This window comes from Phacochoerus africanus, chromosome 2 (genome assembly GCF_016906955.1).
Source record: "Phacochoerus africanus isolate WHEZ1 chromosome 2, ROS_Pafr_v1, whole genome shotgun sequence".
In the NCBI taxonomy this organism is placed as follows: domain Eukaryota; kingdom Metazoa; phylum Chordata; class Mammalia; order Artiodactyla; family Suidae; genus Phacochoerus; species Phacochoerus africanus.
In genome coordinates, this window is record NC_062545.1 from 155,176,891 (window position 1) to 155,197,847 (window position 20,957).

The 20,957-nt window shown below is 38.1% G+C and overlaps 1 protein-coding gene across 1 annotated transcript in view; it reads left to right on the plus strand.

Moving 5' to 3' along the window:
- Positions 1-14,639: 14,639 nt before the first annotated feature.
- The window catches only part of CD226 (CD226 molecule), a 104,556-nt gene continuing 98,238 nt past the window's right edge, over positions 14,640-20,957 (plus strand). Inside the window, exon 1 of the mRNA XM_047766978.1 lies at positions 14,640-14,822. The gene's annotated coding sequence lies outside the window, so the exon portion shown is untranslated. The remainder of the gene's footprint in view (positions 14,823-20,957) is intronic.

The following is a 20,957-nucleotide window of genomic DNA, read 5'->3' on the forward strand; positions in this document are numbered from 1 at the left end:
ACCCACCAAGACATTTTAAGGACCGTTTAGACTTTTGGGGTTTAGATTTGTTTGGTGTTATTTTTGGTTTAGTTTTACTGTAAAAATTCTTCAGCTCTTTCTTCTCTGTGTACTTTCCCTAAGATGTAATATCACCCACCCTGACTTCAGTTATTGCCTCTGTGGGGAAGACCCTGGGTCTGCTTGTAACCCTTATCTCATTCCTACTGTTCCTTCTCACTGTCCACTGGCTTCCCATTGGCCTTATTTCTCAGGTCCTTTTTTTTTTATTTTGGAAATTTATTCTACACTTTGTCCCATTTTGTATTGTTTTCATCCTTACTATTTAGTATTATCTATTACATTTCAATTTTTCTTTAAAAATTAGCGTTATATTGAAATTGTTATATTATGCAACTAAAATTTATAAAGAAGAAATCCTTATATACCATTAAATATTTTATATAGCATAATAAAAAGAATAACTTAACTGATACAAATAACAAAAATAATACACCCTCTGAAAATAAGTAAAATATAAAATGCATAAATTGGTTAAAAAACAGTGTAACTATGTAAATATGTCCTCACAATTTGTTACATCTTACTGATTCTTCAGTATAGGCATTGCACCATTCTAGGTGATGTGATAAACAAGACATTATAGACCTTACATTGTACCATGGAGAGAAATGGTTATTAATGATACAATTGTAGAACTGTATTATTTAATTGTACAGTTGCGTTACTTAATTATAATTATCATAAATTCTTTGATGGAGAGGAAATCAGAATCAGATCTAAGAAGACTTTGGCATTCCAAGAATGATGTCAAATGACCCCCTTCATGGTGGATTATGTACTTATTTACTATGAGATATATTTCTACTCCAGAGATTCCTTGTTTGTGTATCAATTGTAGATTTTTGGTTTGCAGTTATTCTGAAGTTTTGATACAAGAGTCTATATGTATATGAGATTGTTTGAAGTTGTTGGTCTCTTAATTGCAAGTGCATCTCCAGTGTCCTGCATTTGTACCCACCTCTTCTCATGATTTCTGATTTTGGTGGTATATATTAATTGTGCATGGATGATTTCATTTCTTTACTGTATATATACCTTTACTGGTGAGCCTTGTCATTTGCGGAATTTTTGTTCCCTGTTGCAGGCTTTTCTTTTCTGCCTAGAGAAGTTCCTTTAGTATTTGTCGTAAGGCTGGTTTAGTGTTGCTGAATTCTCTCAACTTTTGCTTATCTGTGAAGGTTTTGATTTCTCCTTCAAATCTGAATGAGCCTTGCTGGGTAGAGTAATCTTGGTTGGAGGTTTTTTCCTTTCATCACGTTAAGTATATCATGCCACTCCCTTCTGGCCTGCAGAGTTTCTGCGAAAAAATCTGCCGATAACCTTATTGGGGTTCCCTTGTATGTTACTTGTTTCTTTTCCCTAGCTGCTTTCAAGATTTTCTCTTTGTCTTTAATTTTGGTCAGTTTGATTATTATGTGTCTTGGTGTATTCCTCCTTGGGCTTATTTTATGTGGTACTCGTTGTGCTTCCTGGATTGGAGTGAGTGGTTCCTTTCCCATGTTAGGGAAGTTTTCAGCTATTATTTCTTGGAATATTTTTTCTGTCCCCTTCTCTCTCTCTTCTCCTTCTGGCACCCGTATAATACAGATGTTGGTGCGTTTCATGTTGTCCCAGAGTTCTCTGAGACTCTCTTCATTTGTTTTCAATCTTTTTTCTCTTTTCTGTTCCGCAAGTGTAATTTCCACTAATCTGTCCTCCTCCTCGCTTATTCGTTCTTCTGCCTCCTGTATTCTGCTGTTAGCTGCTTCTAGTGAGTTTTTTCATTTCAGTTATTGTATTTTGCCTCTCTTCTTGTTTAAGTTTTATATCTTGTGTCTCTTTGGTCAGTGTTTCCTGTAAGTTATCCATCTTTGCCTCCAGTTTATTTCCAATGTCTTGCATCATCTTCAGCATCAACAGACTAAAGTCTTTTTCCTGGAGGCTGAGAATCTCCTCATCGCTTAGCTGATTTTCTGGGGTTTTTCCTTTCTCCCTCATCTGAGTTATAGTTCTCTGTCTTTTCATTTTTATCGGGTTTTGGTGTGGTGACCTTCTTACAGATAATAGAGTTGTAGCCTCTCCTACTTCTGATGTCTGCCCCTGTTGTGGCTGAAGTCGGTATGGGGGTTTGCTGTAGGCTTCCTGATGGGAGGGGCTGATGCCTGCCCACTGGTAGGTGGAGCTGATTTTAATCCCTCTGGTGGGTGGGGCTTAGTCTCTGGATGGGATTAGAGGCAGCTGTGTGCCTGAGGGATCTTTAGGTAGCCTGTTTACTGAGGGGCGGGGCTGTGATCCCACCTGGATTGTTCTTTGCCCTGGGGCTTCTCAGCACTGACTGACGGGTGGGGCCAGATTTTCCCAAAATGGCCACCTCCAGAGAAAGGCATGGCTGCTGAATATTCCCGAGAGCTTTGTTTTCAATGTCCCCTCCCTCACAACAAGCCACATTCACTCCTGTTTTCCCAGGATGTCCCCCAAGAACTGCAGTCAGGTTTGACCCAGATTCCTATGGGGACCTCGCTCTGCCCTGGGACCCAGTGCACGTGAAAGTCCGTGTGTGCCTTTTAAGAAAGGGGTCTCCATTTCCCCCAGTCCTGTGGAGCTCCTGCACACAAGCCCCACTGGCCTTCAATGCCAGATACTCCAGGGGCTCTTTCTCCCAGTGCCAGAATCCCGCACATGAGGGTTCGATGTGGGGCTCAGAACTCTCACTCTTGTAGGTGAGTCTCTGTGAACCAGTTAGTTTTCAGTCTGTGGAGCTTCCCACCCCGGAGGTATGGGGTTGTTTATATTGCGAAATTGCCCCTCCTACCTCTTGATGTGGCCTCCTCTTTTTCTTCTGGAGTAGAGCATCTTTTTTAAGGTTTCCAGTCCATTTGGGTGGAGATTGCTCAGCCGTTAGTTGTGAATTTTATTGTTTTTAGGAGAGAAGTTGAGCTCCAGTCCTTCTATTCCACCATCTTAATACTCTCTCCTCCTCAGGTCCTTTTAGATCTAAGTAGTCACCTCTCCCAAAGGAATTAAGGTTTCCTCCACCTGGAACCATCTGGTTGTTAATACTTCCCCTTATCCCTATAACTGCTGTTAATTCACTTTGACACGATTGCAATCACACAACCAAGGTTATTGACAGTTTTGGCAGCATGTGCACAGAGGATCCTGAAATGTAGTTTGGAGAATTTTTTTGGTCTTCCGATCTGTAGATTTTTATAGATAGTTATAGGAATTAAGGAATAATAAATGATTGACTTTGAAAATACATAAAATACACTACTAGAAGTTCATGTTTTTCTCTTCTAAAATGTTTCCAAATCTTCAGCAGACCAGTTTTGCTTGCTTGTTATCCACTGCCCTTGATAAAATTACAGCATAACCAAGTGTGCTTCTCAACGGCTTCACCTCAGACACTAAGGAAAGTGGTCCCTTCCTCACTTTCTACTCCCACTTCTCCCTCAAGGACCTCAGATCATCAGATTCAGAAAATTAACCTGGTCTCATTCTGTAGGTGGCTAAGGTAAAAGGCACCTCAGTGCCCAGCTGTGTCATTAACCATGTAATGTTGCCAATATATTCACAGGTCTCAAAGATAAAACTGTATCTATGTAGCTTACATAAAAATGATGTGAGCTCTTTTTTGTATTAATAGGACAAGAGGGAAGGAATTAATGTCTTCTCTAATACAAGATTAATTAATGCCAGGAAACTTATTTTTACATTTCATGAGTTTACACTGATAACTTTAATATTAGCCTAGGAACAGAGGGTTCTCTTTTCCCTGTTCCATATTTGTGTATCTCTTTTTCACAGTGATAACCCTGGAACCCTACAGCATCAGAATAAATATATCTACTCATTTCCTTTGCCCTACAACTCTAGCAAAATAGTTTCAGAATCACTAGCAACAAGTTGGTCCAACTTTGCTACTAAGGAAAATTCATTTTTTTTTTGAGGTTATTTTGGGAATATATTATTTTAAGAATATAGCCTTAGTTAATTACAGTCATAGAACTGAGAGCCAAAGTGGCTGGAATTAATTCTTCTTTTTCTGGGTGGTTATATATTTGATGTACATTTTAATTTTTTTGTTTGTAGTTAACTTAGTTTGATTTTTTAATACTTTCCTTTTTTTCTTTTGAATATGTAAAACACATAACTCAAAAAATAATATAGATATTAAAAAATCATATAAAAAGGAATAAATAGCCAGAGAGTTCTCATTTCTATCCAAATACCCCACCTGCTTCCCACCAACCCTACATATAAATACTATCCCTGGTTTATGACTTATCCCTTCTGGATTTCTTTTTGCAAAAATAAGAAAATATATATATATTCCTTATTCTTTTTTTTTCTTGCTTTTTAGGGCCACATCCATGCATATGGAGGTTGCCAGGCTAGGGGTCCAATTGGAGCTACAGCTGCCGGCCTGTGCCATAGCAACACAGGATCTGAGTCATGTCTGTGACCTATACCTCACGACAGTGCCGGATTCTTAACACACTGAGTGAAGCCAGGGATGGAACCTGAGTCCTCATGGATCCTAGTCGGAATCACTTCCGCTGCACCACAGTGAGAACTCCTATTCCTTCTTTCTTACAAAGGACAGCATTCTGTACACAGTCTTGTTCTTTTGTCCTTTTTTTCATTTAAAATATATCCTGGAAGTCACTCTACATGAGTTCAGAGGGCTCTTGCTCATTCTTCTTATTACTCCATTATATGTCTGTACCATAATTTATTCAACCAGTTTATCATGATTATTAAGTTATTCCCAGTGTTTTGCTGTTGTAAATAATACCACAGTTGTGAAAAACCAATTCCTGTGGGAGTTCCCATCATGGATTAGCTGGGTAACAAATCTGACTAGTATCCATGAGGACACCGGTTTGATTCCTGGCCTCCCTCAGTGGGTAAGGGTCCGGCATTGCCATGAGTTGCAGTGTAGGTCACAGAGAAGGCTCCTATCTACTGTTAACTTGGCTTTGGTGTAGGCTGGCAGCTGTAGCTCCAATTGACCCCTAGCCTGGGAACTTCCATATACTGCATCTGTGACCCCTAAAAAGCAAACAAAACAAAACAAAACAAAACAAAACAAAACAAAAACAGAAAACAAACAACAAAAAACCAAAAAACTAACCCTGATTCCTGTGTTGTTTCATACTTATAGACGTGTCAGTGGTTTAGGGCAAATTCCTAGAAATAGAAATGCCAGGTAAAGGGGTAAATGCAGATGCATTTTTGCCTATTTTTTTTTTCTTCTTACAGCCACTCCTCTGGCATATGGAAATTCCAGGGCTAGGAGTCCAGTCGGAGCTGCAGCTGCTGACCTATGCCACAGCAACACAGGATCTGAGCCGCATCTTCGACCTACACCACAGCTCACAGAAACGCCAGATCCTTAACCCACTAAGCGAGGCCAAGGGTCCAGCCACATCCTCAAGGACACTATGTTGGGTTCTTAACCTGCTGTATGGCAAAGGGAACTCCCCAGATGCAGTATTGCTGGCTCCTCCCAAATTCCTTTCTTGGGGCAGTACCTTGGTCTCCGCCCCACTCACCTGTCCCAGAAGTGTGTGTGAGAGGCCTGTCTCCCAGAGTTGCTGTCAGGGAACTCTTCCCTCCAGCCCACACTCCCTGGCCTCCCTGATTTCTCAGCTGTGATAGAAGTTCCCAGATCACTGGTGGCTGCCCACCTCCAGCACCTGTGTCTTTCTCCTCATCCGAGGGTGAAGAAGGAGTTTACTAGGCCCAGAGGGAGGCACATTTCAATGTAAGAGCACAGAGGTTGAAAGAGAATGCTTTGTCTGAAGAACAGCTTGAAATTTGCTGCTATGAATGTGACTGGAGTGTGTAATTTAGAAATTCCATAAAGATCCATTGTGGACAAATTATGAACAGCACTGTATGCCATTTGAAGAGCACAAACTCAAGTGAGAGTATCTACTTCATGTGGGAACTGTGTTCAGAGTCACATGGTCTAAATAAACTGCTTTGAATGATGTGCTATCTCTTGAACTCTACCTTAGAAATGACTTTATCCTCCTAAGAATCAAGCACCGTTCACATACTGTTTACACTCACCTATTTTCATTTAGAACCTATTCGGGTCAATCAATACTTATTGAAGAGTCTGTCCATATTTTCATGGATTGTTTTACTGCCCTAGGTTATGCAAGATTTGACTTTAGCACTTATTAACTCACTCAATAAATAACTATTCATTGCCTTTTTCATTTAAAAATTCTTGTCTGATTGTAATAATAATATACTTTCATATGAAATTTGTAAAAGATTCATGAATAAAAATGTAAAGATTTCCTTTAAGGCACCAATCCAGAAATCACCACCATTTACATGGTGGTATCCTTTTCATTTATTTAATCCCCCAATATAATAATTCTCTAGTGGCAGAAAAGTTGGAAGATTCATTTTTTTAAAATGTCTCCTTTATCAAATAAAAGTGTGCTCATTATAGAGCAAAAAGAAAACATCACTCAAGTTCTACCACCTAAAGACAATTTTGTGCATTTTTTCCTACACCTTTCTTACTATGCATATATGTAAACTTTTGTGTTGTTAACCCTTTATTAAGATTATTTTAGTGGCTGCATATTACTTCATCAAGTGCATACATAATAAGGGCATTAATTGAATTGATAAATAGTACTCTTGAAATTTAAAACTTTAAATCTGGATGAATAAAGTATTACAAACAAATAAAACATTGCATTGGTTGTGCACAGTATATTTTGTTAACAAAATATCCCCAGTATAAGGAATGGTGTTATAAGAGGTTTCAAATTGGAGTAGTAAAACAACATAAATAGAAGTAGTAAGAATGCTAACACAGCAGGAGAAGAGAAAATTATTAGAATACATCATAGGAGAAGATTCATTAAAAATTATTTCTGGAGCCCTTTCCATGATGAGTTAATGCTGAATCAGAGCAATTTTATATTTGCATTTTCCCCAAATCTTTTACACACAAAAAGAGTAAATACCTAAGTGCACTGTCTTCTACCCTAAAGAGCAGAATTTTGCAATGATGTTTAGTTATATGCTTCTTAAATTTGGTTCAAGAAGCAAGGACCATCCAACATTTAATGCATGTAACTTTTCCAAACACAGTATATCTATAGAATGAGAGTGAGCAAGACTGAAGCTGAGCATTAAACCTTGGGCAATAAGGGAAGAAAATCAAACCCTTACCACTGAATGGGGGCCTGGACAATTTCCCAGCTTTCCTTAAAGTTATGTAGAATAGGGAACTTTAATGTTTTAGTATCTCCTCTCTTAGTTTACATCACAGTCTGTTTGGGGTAGGAAAACAACAGACAATGCAGGAATTGTGACTCTCAAAAGTCCAAACTAAATAGCCTTCATGGCACCTAATTGGTGAATGAGTCCCCAGTTCCAACTCTTGGCAGGAGATGCCTGGCAGTGGAGCACCAAAGAATCGTGAAAATTATGATATATTATTGCCTTCTCTCTTTATTTTAATTCAATTATTGTAGATTCACATGCAGTTGTAAGAAGTAATACAGGAAGATTCCATATATTCTTTACCTGGCTTCCCCCTAATCATAGCATCTTACAAAATAGAATACAATATTACAATCAGGACATTGACATTGGGGCAATCCACCTACAGTATTCAGCTTTTTCCAGCTTTATTTGAACTTAAGATCTATACAATGTTATTGCCTGGGTAAGTCTGCCTATCTCTCACCACAACCAAGATACTAAAAAGTTCCAGCATCATGAGAATCCTTCCTGTTGCCTGTTATAACAAATACTTCTCTCCCACATCACTCCCCATTTTTAACCCCTGGAAACCTTTAAATTGTTCAAAATTTTTTAATTTAAAAAATGTTATCGCTTCAAGAATTTTTTACAAATGGAATACATTCTCTATGAAACATTTGAAATGGGCTTTTTTTTTTTAACAGCATGATTCTCTGCAGATTCATCCAAGTATTTGTATGTATCAATAGTTTGATCTTTTTATTCTTGGGTAGTATCAGTATAGATATGCCAGGTACCCAAGTCTTTTGTTTTATTTGGAGTGATTGTAAATGGTATTAGCTTTTAAATTTTGGTTTCTCTATGATTGTTGTTAGCATATGGAAACACAATTAGTTTTGGGGTGTTGATCTTGTATGCTGGAAACTTGCTAAATTCACTTATTAATTCTAGAAGATTTTGTAGATTTCTTGGGTTTGCTGCATAAACCATCATGTCCCCTGCAGTTAGCAATAGTTTTATTTCCTCCTTTCTAATCTGTATGCCTTTTATTTCTTTTCCTTGCTAGAACATCCAGTACTATGTTGCATAGCAGTGGTTGGAGCAGACCTCCTTACATTTTTTCCAGTCCTAAGAAGGAAAGCATTCAAGCCTAGCCATAGGTTTTTTGCAGATGATCTTTATCAAGTTGAGTGATAGGGCTTCTATTGTGTGTGGGTGTTGCATTTTGTCAAACACTATTTTTGTGTCATTCAATATGGTCACATAAATTTTCTTCTTTAACTTGATGTATTGAATTACATTTATTTGATTCTCAAATGAGAAGTGACTTTGGGCAGGTACAGAAGGGAGTAGACTATGTATAAGACTTTGAAAATGAAGCCTGAGTGTTTAGATTGGATCTATTGCATGGCATTTTCCAAAGTACATTCTGTGATGTACACTAGTAGAGGATACCTAAAGGTATAATTTCAGAGTTAAACTAGTTTGAGAAACAGTGAGTTAGGCTAAACTCAGCGGGGTTCTTTGTTGCTGATTTTGTTAGAGTCTTTAATATATTGTATTGAATGATTTCTGTATTTCCAAAAGGAGATTAAAGTGTGTAAAGTTTCCTAATCCAGTTTATCCACAAAAATCCAAATTTTTCATAATTGTAAGATGCACTTTGGGAAGCATTGCCATAGGAAATAATTTTTCCAATGAAAATTTCTGACTTGGGAAGTATCATGGAAGAAAGGCAGTGTGCTATGGTGGCTCTTATACATGGAATTTCAGGCATATTTCATTTCATTATTTGTTGAGTGAGGAAGAAAATCTGATTCCCATGGGTGGGCTGTGGGGTGTTATACTGAAGAATGTGTGTGCTCTACAGTCAATATCTAAGTTCAAATCCTGGTTTTGCTAACTAGAAGGTGTGGGTAATGTTGGTGAAGTTACTTAGCCACCCTGTGCCTCAGTTTTCTCAAATGTAATGTAAGAATAGTAAAAATTCCTGTTTCTAAGATTTTTAAAAGGTTTAATGAATAAAACTTGTAAAGCATTAGAGAAGCATCAAGCAAATGGTAACCATTTAATAGTCATTACCTGTGCTATTTATAGTCAAAGGATTAAGTGAGATCAGAAAAATGTCTGTCACTTCTATTACCCAGAAAGTAGTTATTAGGAAAACGGATCCAAGGGCAGTTGGAGGATGAGTTTGCAGTGGGTGAATCTGTGCTCCCATGTTGGATGCTTTGAGGACCAGGATGGTAAGAGTACAAGAAGAGGGGAGGTTGCTTTCTAAAATATTTTCTTTGGAGTTCCTGTCATGGCGCAGTGGTTAACGAATCCAACTAGGAACCATGAGGTTGCGGGTTCGACCCCTGCCCTTGCTCAGTGGGTTAACGATCTGGCATTGCTGTGAGCTGTGGTGTAGGTTGCAGATGTGGCTCGGATCCTGCGTTGCTGTGGCTCTGGCATAGGCCAGCGGCTACAGCCCCGATTTGACCCCTAGCCTGTGAACCTCTATATGCTGCAGGAGCGGCCCTAGAAAAGGCAAAATGACAATAAATAAATGAATGAATGAATAAATAAATAATTAAATAAATAAATAATAAAGTAAAAAAATATTTTTTTGACTCTTCAGTATTTGGTGATTGAACAGGAGGTGTTGAAAAAGATGACTCAAAGATGAAATCAGGGTTCAGCTTTGGCATTAGAGAAATGGATTTTGTATTCTCCATGAATGAAGTATGTCCCGGATATTAATGTGTCAGCCAGATCGTGTTAACGTTTTAGTTAAAAATAATAAATATTTTAATTTCTGGTTTTAATAAATGCAGGAAAATAAAGAGTTTTAGTCTGTCTATGCTAAAATATGAAATCTGATCAATGTTGATAAAGAAACAATCTGATTACATAGCTGTACTATAAGGAAAATTATGCCTGTAATGCAACTTTGAACTTTGAAGATGTCCCAGCTTTTTACTGAGGGCACTGAAGTGGTGGGATGGCTCTTCAGAGGAAATTAAGAGAAAGAAAATAATGCTGATGTTCAGAATGAAGAAAAACTATACAATGAGGAAGAATTGGAAAGGTCCCTAGAGAAATCAATAAGCATAATCTAAAGAATGGAAGATGAGGGAAATGGAGTTGCAATAGCAGAGAAGATTGAAGCAAATGGGAAATGTGGTAAAATAATCCAAATATATAAGATTTAACACTCTCTGCATGTATAATCATGCATTTGACTTTAAGTTAGAATATAGCCCAATTTTGTTTTCATTTTATTCTTCATTTTCTTGCATACTACCTTTGGATCCCAAGTTTTGGGAACACACAAAAGCCCAGAATAACATTATCTGAAAGTAATGAGTCTAAAAACATTTGAACAAGAAATATTTTATTGAGTTAGCATTTTGGTCAACAAATTTAGTGTGTGTGCAGGCATTTGTTTATTGCTAAACTTTAGCTTATAATTTTTCTTATTTTTATTTGTTTTTTATTATCTCTTCCCCCAAATCATCTTTTCCATATGCCCTCAGGATACTAAGCCACAGCACTGAACACCATGAGTGAATCTTCTCAGATGATACTGCTTATTCTGTGCCAAGAACTAGGGATTTGAATAAACCAGAGTCAGTGCTTTGGGGAAGAAGGAAAGAAATCAATTAAATTGTATTTCTCTGTTGTGATTGCAGAATAATGACATCCCAAAGATGTCCATGTCCTAATTCCTGGAACCTATGAATATGTTACTTTTCATGGCAAAACAGACTTTGTAGATGTGATTAAATTTAAAGACTTTGAAGTAGGGAGATTATCCTGGGTAATTTGGGGCAACTCGATGCAACTGCACAGTCCTTAGGTCCTTAAAAGCAGATGAGGGAACCAAAGAGGAGAATCAGAAGGAGCTGAGACCTTGGAAGAATGCTTAGAGAGAGGTGATGTTGTTGACTTTGCAGACAGAGAAGGGGGCCCACTGGATCATTCACAGCTACCTTGAGCACAGATGCAGGGATTTTCAGGAAGACCCTTGTGGGGAGGCTGCCTCAAACCTCCTATCTACTAAGCCCTCACATCTGCCCACCACTCCTGAAGAATAACAATAAACATAAGTTTACAGAGGGTATGATGTCAGTTCAGCAGAAATGAAATCCCACTTCTCTTTTGATTTCCAGATATGGTGCATTTCAATGGCGAAATCTAACTTGGAATCCTGCCAGCAAGGGTCTAGTAAATGCATTGCCTGAGTGTTTTGGCCCCTGAAATATGGGGGAAAACATGGAAGGACAGTGCTGCTTGGCCAGATGGGCTGGCATTTCTGGTCAACCTGGCCCCCTGTCTCCTTCCAGGACTCAGTGAAAGCACAGCAGGAGAAAACCTTAAACTCACTGATTGAGTCAATACTCTTATTTTTTAATTTTTGTAAGCCATTGAGATTTACTTTGTTACTGCAGTATAACCTGGAAAAATCGACAGAGACATCATCCCCCTCATCCTCCCAACATATGTATGTCGTAAATGTTATTTACATGGTTATGATTGTGTCCATGCTCTTTCCAGGTGAACCATCTAGTGTCTCTGTGTTGCTGTTTCTTTCTTGAATCACTCTGTTCTCCCTAAAGTTGATCATCGTGTTATTTTTCATTTGCTTATGATTTCATGTTCTTACTACTAATTCAATCCTCAAATTCCTACCAGTAATCTAAATCTCTTCTCAAATGTGCAGATTTCTTTTTTCATTCAGAAATCCCCCTTTTTATCTCTGAAGTGCTCCAATCTGGACTGATTGATCTCTGTGGCTACTGCATAGGTATTATCTTGGGGTCACCTTGAAATTCTCCTGACACTCTCTTGCCAACACTCTTATTTGGCAAGCTCCTGTTAGGTATTTTGGTACCTTTCCTTCCATCCTTAATTCTAAAAACAAAAAAGAGTTAGGGTCATAGTTAGACAACTACTGTTTATTAAACACCTGCTACATTCTGCACATTGCTCCTGGACTGGGGATACAGTTGGGTGACCAATTGCCTAGGTTTGCCCAGGACTATTCTGGTTTTAGCACTGGAAATCCCATGTCCTGGAAACTGGTCCCAGGCAAACCAGGATGGTGGCTCATCCTTGACACAGTAGTCAACAAGGCAGTCTTTGCACTTAAGGAACTCACATTCAAGTTTAGGGACACAAAACAAAGTAAAACAAAAGGCACAATTTTACATATATAGTGCAGCATTGGGTTAGAAGGAAGGTAAATTATTTATATATTGGTTCATCTATCCATTTTGAAAAGGGGGCTGGCTCCTTCTATATCTATTGCATGAAAGAGAGGGTCATCCTAGGTCAAAATTTGGCTTTGAGAAGGGTCACTACTTACCCCCTCAGAGTTGATACATATTAGGTGGGGATGGAGTAGAAAGACTGTTTTTCTGGCTGACACAACCTGCCCTTCATAAGACCTGGTGAAAATTTTTCGAATAGGCCATGTACACTAGGAAGAGGATGGAGACTAGCCCTGCTTCCTTGAGAGCCAGAATTGTTAGAAGATTTCTGCTGAAAGAGAGTAATCTTGATTTAGGGCTGGGTAGAAAAGATAACATAGCCTCCCAAGATGACCAGGAGTGACTGGGAGTGAAGGTAGGCTGGACCCAGCAGTAGGAACCAGGTGGTCTCAGTTACTGCTGTATAAATGGTAGCCAACTATCCTGATTTGTCCAGGAGTGCAGTGTTTCTTGGGGCATGAGACTTCAAACCTACAGCCAACTAGAGTAACTTTTAGGATGACCTATCATCCAAACCAAGACAATTTTGATAATAAAATGGGAGGTTGTTAATAAACACGCCAGTTCAACCAGGTATATATTGGAGCCATCCCAGGGAGCCCAAGAGATGGAACCTTATCTGAATTAGATTACATTTGTTCCTGATGCAAATTCCAGGAGGATGTGGGGCATTGTACAGCTGAGGCAGGAAGCCTTCCCTTATCTAGTCACCTTGCTGAAGTGATAGGCTATGGGGACAATGACCATGGTGTAAATGTTAACTAAAAAAGTCAAATATAAGCGGCATTACTCAACTGTGGACAAAGCTGTTCTTAGGGAACCAGCAAAGCAGAGAAACAACTATGAAAACAATACAAGTTTAGAAATTTGCAATAAAAATATCTAGCAAGAATCTATTTTGATAAGTACATATGTGATTTTTTGAGGTATAGTTGATACACAGTATAATATGTTTCAGGTTGCAATACAGTAATGCACAATTTTTAAAGGTTATATTCCATTTATAGTTATTACAAAATATCATATAGCCAAAGATATGTTCTAACAGGAGTTCCTGTTATGGCGTGATGGAAATGAACCCGACTAGTATCCATGAGGGCACAGGTTTGATCCCTGGCCTTGCTCAGTGGATTAAGGATACCGTGTTGCCACAAGCTGGGGTGTAGGTCACAGATGTGGCTCAGATCTGGTGGTGGTGTTGTGGCTGTGGCAAAGGCTGGCAGCTGCAGCTCCAATTCAACACCTAGCCCTGGAACTTCCATATGCTGCAGGTGCAGCCATTAAAACAAACAAACAAACAAACAAACAAACAAACAAAAACACGATTACCCTTAGTTAAAGAAAACCAAACATCTCAAATTAATGAATTTAGCACTTTTCTAAGTATGGGAAGATGCAAAAGTCTGGGCTCATCAAAATCCTTCCTTTTATGTGCACCTTAACAATCTAGGGTGCACTCTCAGGGGCAGATGCTCTGGCTGATGGCTTGATGGCCACAACATCCTCAGTTTCTTGATGTGTCAGATGATATTCTTTGTCCCTCGTATCCTAGCACATATATGTTTTGTGCTGTTTTGGAAAGTGAAAAAAATTTCTTTTAAATTACTTGATATGTAGCAGTATTGAGAGTACTAGATGCCTAATAAACTATTCAGAGCTTATTTTGCTTCTTTTGCTTAAAAGTACCCAGCTGAGTGTAGGTCACTTGGCCAAGATAACAGGAAGGTGGAGTTTGCTGGCTTGGGTGCTCCACTGGGGCTGGCAGGCTCTGTGCCGCCATCACGGTACTGGGAACTGGACGCCCCACAGCTAGTCTGAGATGTATTGGGTTTGACCTCAGGTCTCTTTGCAAAGCCTACATTCTTCTGCTCACAGAGGAGTAACTTGCTCTCTTTCACTAACTAACCATGATGCAGAGGGAATATTATCAATAGCAGTAGCACAAAGTAATGTGGGATGCAGAGGAGAAAGGATGAGCTCTGTCAGGGAATGGCTGTGGGGAAGAGATAGTGATTATCTGCAGGCCCCCATCCATCCCTGGAGAGTGGCCATGTGTTGCTTCCTGGAGTCTTTAGAACAAATTCCCAAGGAAGAACTTAGTACTTACCCGGGCCCGAAGCTCAGGTCAGGAGTCCTGAGAATGTGTGTGCAAGTATGTATTTCCTTGAAAGCTTGAGGTCATCAGGAGAGGGGGAGGTTTATAAATGAAAGAGAAAGAAGACAGTGGCCAAAGGGAGTCCTGAGGGCAGCCTGCTGGGCCTGGCAATGCCAAACCAGGTGAGAAGAGGGAGTGGGCTCCCAGACTGTGTGGAACTTTTTAGAATGGATCATTCTCTGTCCTGTTTTTATGAGCGTATGTGTGTTGAAGAAAGTTCTTTAATTGGTATATTACAGATATTTTGAATGTCTAAATTTAGATCTGCATAACCATTGAGCAGCCAAAGGGCATCCCTACCTAAGGATTTAGCACAACTAATTGAGCCAGTCCACTAAGAAAGGCATGTAGATTGTTCTCAATTTTTATTCTTTGAAATCATGCTGTAGTAGATACTTACATATTTTAAAACACAGATCTTTGCTAAATTTGCTAAATTTATGGTTCTTTAGGATAAATATATTGAGGCCACCTTGCTGGGTCAGAGGATAAAATAAGTCATTGCTTAACTCTAACACATATCTGAAGTGTTAGAGCACATAACAGAAATGCATATCTATTTTTGTTTGTTTTTGCTTTTTAGGGCATATGGAAGTTCCTGAGCTAGGGGTCGAATTGGAGGTGCAGCTGCAAGCCTACTCCACAACCACAGCAATGCCAGATCCTTAACCCACTGAGTGAGGCCAGGGATCGAACCCACATTGTGGTGGATACTAGTCGGGTTCGTAACCCCCTATGCCACAATGGGAACTCTTGAAAATGCATACCTGTTTAAGCTTGCACTCACAGCACCTGGCATTTATGTTTCCATACACTCTTGTAAACAATGATCACTACCATTCCTTTCATTTATATAGTTACATATTTGACATGCAATAATTACTATGTCATTGTTTTAATTTTTATTTATTATAATTGGTGAGACTAAATAACTTTTTACATTTTTCTATTTATAGTCCTCCTGATGTGAATTGATGTTTAACCTCTATTGCTTGTTTTCTATTAGAGTATTTGTGGGATTTTTTGGTCATTGATTTTTAAGTATTTTGTACTTGGAAAACATACTTCTGTCTTGTAACTTTCATATATTCTTCTCCCAGTTGTCCTGCCTTTGGCTTTGTTAGTGTGTGAAATTTGCCATGCCACAGTTTTAAGGTTTTTTGGTAGAAAAACTGTCATATTTTCGCTGGCTTTGGTATATGTATATAAATATATACACACATTATATGTATCAATATATTTTGATATATGTTTGTAATATCCAAAATTTTTTATGTAAAACCAAAATCTACCTCCACTCTCAGGTTTATAAAACATATTCTCTCATTTTAGACTATTTTTCTTATTAAAATTATTATTATATTTGGAATGTGTGCTGCTGTAACCATTGAGTTATTGGTCAGGGTTCTTAATTCTAACTCTCCAATTACTTCTAAGTTGAGAATGAAGCAACTTAAAAGGATAATGGACAGGAGCAGGTCACAGAATGAATGGGTGTGAGTTGGGGTATATTTACCTACTGTATAGGCCGTAATGACAGAACACTTGCTCCACACGGGGTCTGGTGGAGAAATACACTGCATTACATGTGGCAGGAAGGTGTTGGTGTAAGAAGGACAGTGAGGGAAGGTCTCTCAGGTTCCCCAGAATCACATTCAGCACCATTTCCCAGCCTTCAGGGGCTGCCTGGGGATGAGGTTATGAGTGTTCTTTTTTATCTAGTTATATTCAAACCTTAACCCCTAAATATCTGTAATTCTTGGGGTCTGCTTCTGAATTTTCAATTCTTTCATGTTATTACTTTAAAATATATTTTAATATCTGGTAGTGCAAAGTGACTTACTCCATTTTTCTTCTTATAAAAAATGCACTTTTCTGTTATGCATTTAAACAAAGCTCTTGCTCAGTGAAAAAATTTTTGTTTTGTGAACAATCTTACACACAAACCACACTAAGCACTAAAAACAAAAGTAGCCACGTCTGCCTCCCATGGCCTTTGCCATCTCAAGGGTCTCCCCAGCTCGACCTGCTCAAGAATGTAAAAACTTATAAAATTCCAGGCAAATTTAAACATTTTTGAAATGTTTTCCTTAACTTGCTTCTGGCTATAGAGGAACATAGTGTGTTACTTTCATTTATTCGAGACTTATGTTATTTCCTTTCATTGAATTCACAGAGGTGTATAATTACTACAGATTCTTGAGGAACATTTCTATATATTCATCCATACATATGTATGTGCATAGACTTATATATGTGTACTTTTTGCTGCTCTTCTGGATATGACATAAAATAAAGCTATTGAGCCTTATAAAATATTTTGCTAGACATCTCATTTATTCTTTCATCAGTTTTTTTATTTGATTCTTTTGTGTTCTCTATACAATTGTTGATCATCTACAAGTAATAGTAAATTTATAATAACTCAAATATTTACAATTCCTACTCCTTTTTAAAATACTTGTAACATCAGTTAAAACTTCTAGAGCAATGTCATGTGGTGGCATTGGATAGTGGTCATCCTTGTCTTATTTATAAACTTAAGATTCTTCTATTTTTCTTATTCAAATTATTTATTTTATATATAGTATCTTACTATCAGGTTTTCCATTAGTTTCTAATCAATTTTTATTATGCTAATTAAATTTAAAAATCCCTCTTTTTATCAGGAAAACCTATTTAAAATTGTCAAGTGTGGGAGTTCCCGTCTTGGCCCAGTAGAAACGAATCTGACTAGCATCCATGAGGATGCAGGTTCCATCCCTGGCCTTGCTCAGTGGGTTAAGGATCTGGCGTTGCCATGAACTGTGGTGTAGTTTGCAGATGCAGCTTGGATCCTGCATTGCTGTGGCTGTGGCGTAGGCCAGCAGCTGCAGCTCCAATTTGACCCCTAGCTTGGGAACTTACATATGCCACAAGTGCAGACCTAAAAAGACAAAAAAATAAAAAATAAAATTGTCAAGTGCCTTTGGGGCATTTAATAGATTAAGTGATATTTTCTCATGTTAATCATAATTGCTGTTTATTTATTGACAACAACCTGAGACATTTGTTCTTTCCTATCTCTTGCTTTCCGTGTTCAATTCATTGCTTCCTCATGGTCCCTATCCTTCTATTCCCTGTATTTCCCAGACACCAGAGACTGGGCTGGATGCAGGCTCCATCACTTTGGTAAGAGTTCTTCCCAGGTGGTGCTATATTCCTTCTACTATGTCATATCTGGAGTCACCTCCTGTCTGGTTGCACTGTCTTAATGAGGTTAAGGTTGATCAGAGGGCTCTGCTATTGTCAATCACAAGTATATGTCTTTATAAATTTCCCATTAACCTTTCACCCAGTGCTTTAGCATCTGGTAACAATTGTCTCAATCTATCATTTTAATAGGGTTGCCAAATAGTGATTTGAAAATATCTATTTTTTTCCCCACTTTGTAGCAGAATTTTTCTATAAAGAAAAATTTAGGTCACCCTAAAATGCAAATTGTACAGGAAAGGCAGGATAAATGTTTGCTTTTCCCTTTACTTACTATTTGTTAGGATAATGAATTTGTGCCCTGGCCACCTTAGAGGAAAGAGGCAGGAAGTGGTTAGTCTAAGGCTCCATCCAACAATGTGATGATTTTAGCTGTGCTTTCTATTTCTGTCAACAAATAGTAATGTTAGGGAGTGTTTTTACTTTTAAACTGTTGAAAAGGCACTTAATAAGTGTCACTACAAAGCTTGGAGAGAGGACTTTTGTTTATCTCTCTGAGCAGTAGCTTCCCTTCATCCTGCCCCACTGATTTTCGTTGTCTTCACTCTTTTCCTTCTGGTTGGAACCCTTAGAACAACAATTCTCTTGAGGCAAAAGCCAGTTTCATTTGCTTAGGTTGTTATTATCGTTTGTTTTTTGGATTCATTGTTGATCATGTGATGTTTTAGCAATTCCCCTATTTGCTCAGGAAGATCAGGTAGACTCATGTTGAGAAGAACAATTTTGCCTTCCTGGGGCCAAAATATTGAGAAAGCTGTGTCACTTCAGGAGTAGGTGAAAAGCAGATTGTATCAGTTCTTTATATTACAAGCGTTCAAGAGCCCCAAGAAGAAGCTCAACATGGGCCCTACAGAGGAGCAATAAAAGCTGTATCCATCTTTCCTTCCTTAATAATAGCAAAAAATTGATTGTGGGATATGGGTGATGCTGAGGCTATTGATGATGATGTGTGTGTGTTTGCATGTAGATGAAGAATTAGGAATTGATGGTAAAAGAACAATTGAAAAGCCCCTAGTCTATATAAATACGGATTTTTTTTCATTTTAAAAAATTTCATTAAAGTATAATCAATTTACAATGTTGCATTAATTTATACCATATACCAAAGTGATTCAGTTACACACACATCCATTTTTTTCAGATTCTTTTCCCATATAGGTTATTGTAGATTATGGGGTAGAGTTCCCTGTGCTATATACAGCAGGTCCTCATTGACCATCCATTCCATATTCCACAGTATTTTTGCCACTTCCAACCTCGCAATCCATCCCTCCCTCACATTTCCCCTTTGGTAACCATAAGTTTGTTTTCAAAATCTGCCGGAGGCCAGCTCTGGCGGCCAGGGAGCGTACGCCTTTTCCCCGATAGGAGAGGGATGCAGCGTCAGCGAATGTACAATCACGCAGACAGCCTATTTGTCCCTTCTTTCAGGGTGCTGGACTGCTCAAATTTTATTGGCATAAGTGGTTGATTATATAGACAGCTTTTTGCTACAGATTACATCACAGTGTTAAAAGTACATTGGTCAACTATTACATGGTATAGCAGCCATACATCATGTTTTAAGATCTTTGTTTTAACTAAACTTAGTGGGTACAATTTAGGGGCAATTAGGTACAATACATCATGTTTTAAGATCTCTATCTTAACTAAACTTGTGAGTACAATTTAAGGGCAGTTAGGTACAATACATCATGGAAAGGAGGAGACAGTACAAATCGTCCCATGGCCAGCCAGTCTTTACAATTTGAAGAGTTCACAGACACAAGAATTCGGCATTCACAAATCTTGTTTTTAGACTGGTGCTTATCTTTAAAGCATTATGGCAGGGAGACAGTGTAAGAAAATATAAACCAACTTAACTAGATATCACTTAAAAGCTTCTATAACTCATACCTAGGTGTCTTTTGGTCAAGAATAATATATGTCTAACTTCTATGAACCTCATTAAAATCCTAATTCTAAAGTTTACTGTGTAACTAATTAATAGATAAACACTATGTTTTAACTAAGTTGGATTTAAATAGGGGAAAGTCCTTCAGGATGAAAGTCTTATTATATTATTGTTGTAATTTTGTTAAATCACAAATCACCACAGGAAAATAAGAATGGGAAATAAGAATGATAAGTAAATGATCAGGAAAGACTGAGAAAAACTGAATAACAAATGAAATAGCAGGAAATTCTAGGTCACCCAAGAAACAATCCATGTTTTCCAGTGCAAACATGGAAATTGCTTTCCCAGGAAAGCCTTAATTCTTCCCCATCAACATCACAGTAAGAGCTGTGTAACCTGAGGCCTGCACTCGGCTTGTACCATGCAGGTAGGCTTTCATCCTGACCAGAGGCCCACCTTTGCCATGCACCATTCAGGTGAGCTTTTTTCCTGACCAAAAGCTCACCTTCAGCTTGTACCGTTCAGGTGGGCTCCATTTCTTGGTTAAGAACCTGCCTTCAGGTTTTTCTGCCATCAGGCAAGGTCCTTTTTTGAGTCCTTGCATTTTCTCAGCTCCCCGCAAAAATCTGTGAGTTTCTTTCTGTTTTATAAATAAGTTCATTTGTATCATTTTTAAAATTCCACATATAAGTGTTCTCATAGAATGTTCATCTTTCCCTAGGTTACTTCACTTAATATGCTAATTTCCAGCTCCATCCATGTTGCTGCAAATGGCATTGTTTCATTCTTTTTTATGGCTGAGTAAATAGTCATATATATATATATATGTATATATATATATTCCATTATTATATATATAATAACACACACACATATACCATGTCTATTCATTCCTCTGTCAGTGGATATTTATGTTGCTTCCACATTTTAGCTATTGTAAATAATGCTGCAATGAACATTGGGGTGCATGTATCTTTTCAAATTATGGTCTTAAATGATACATTAGACCAGATGGACTAAATTGATATTTATAAAATGTTCCATCTAGGAGTACCAAAAATACACATTCTTCTCAAGTGCACATGGAACATTCTCCAGGATAGATCAT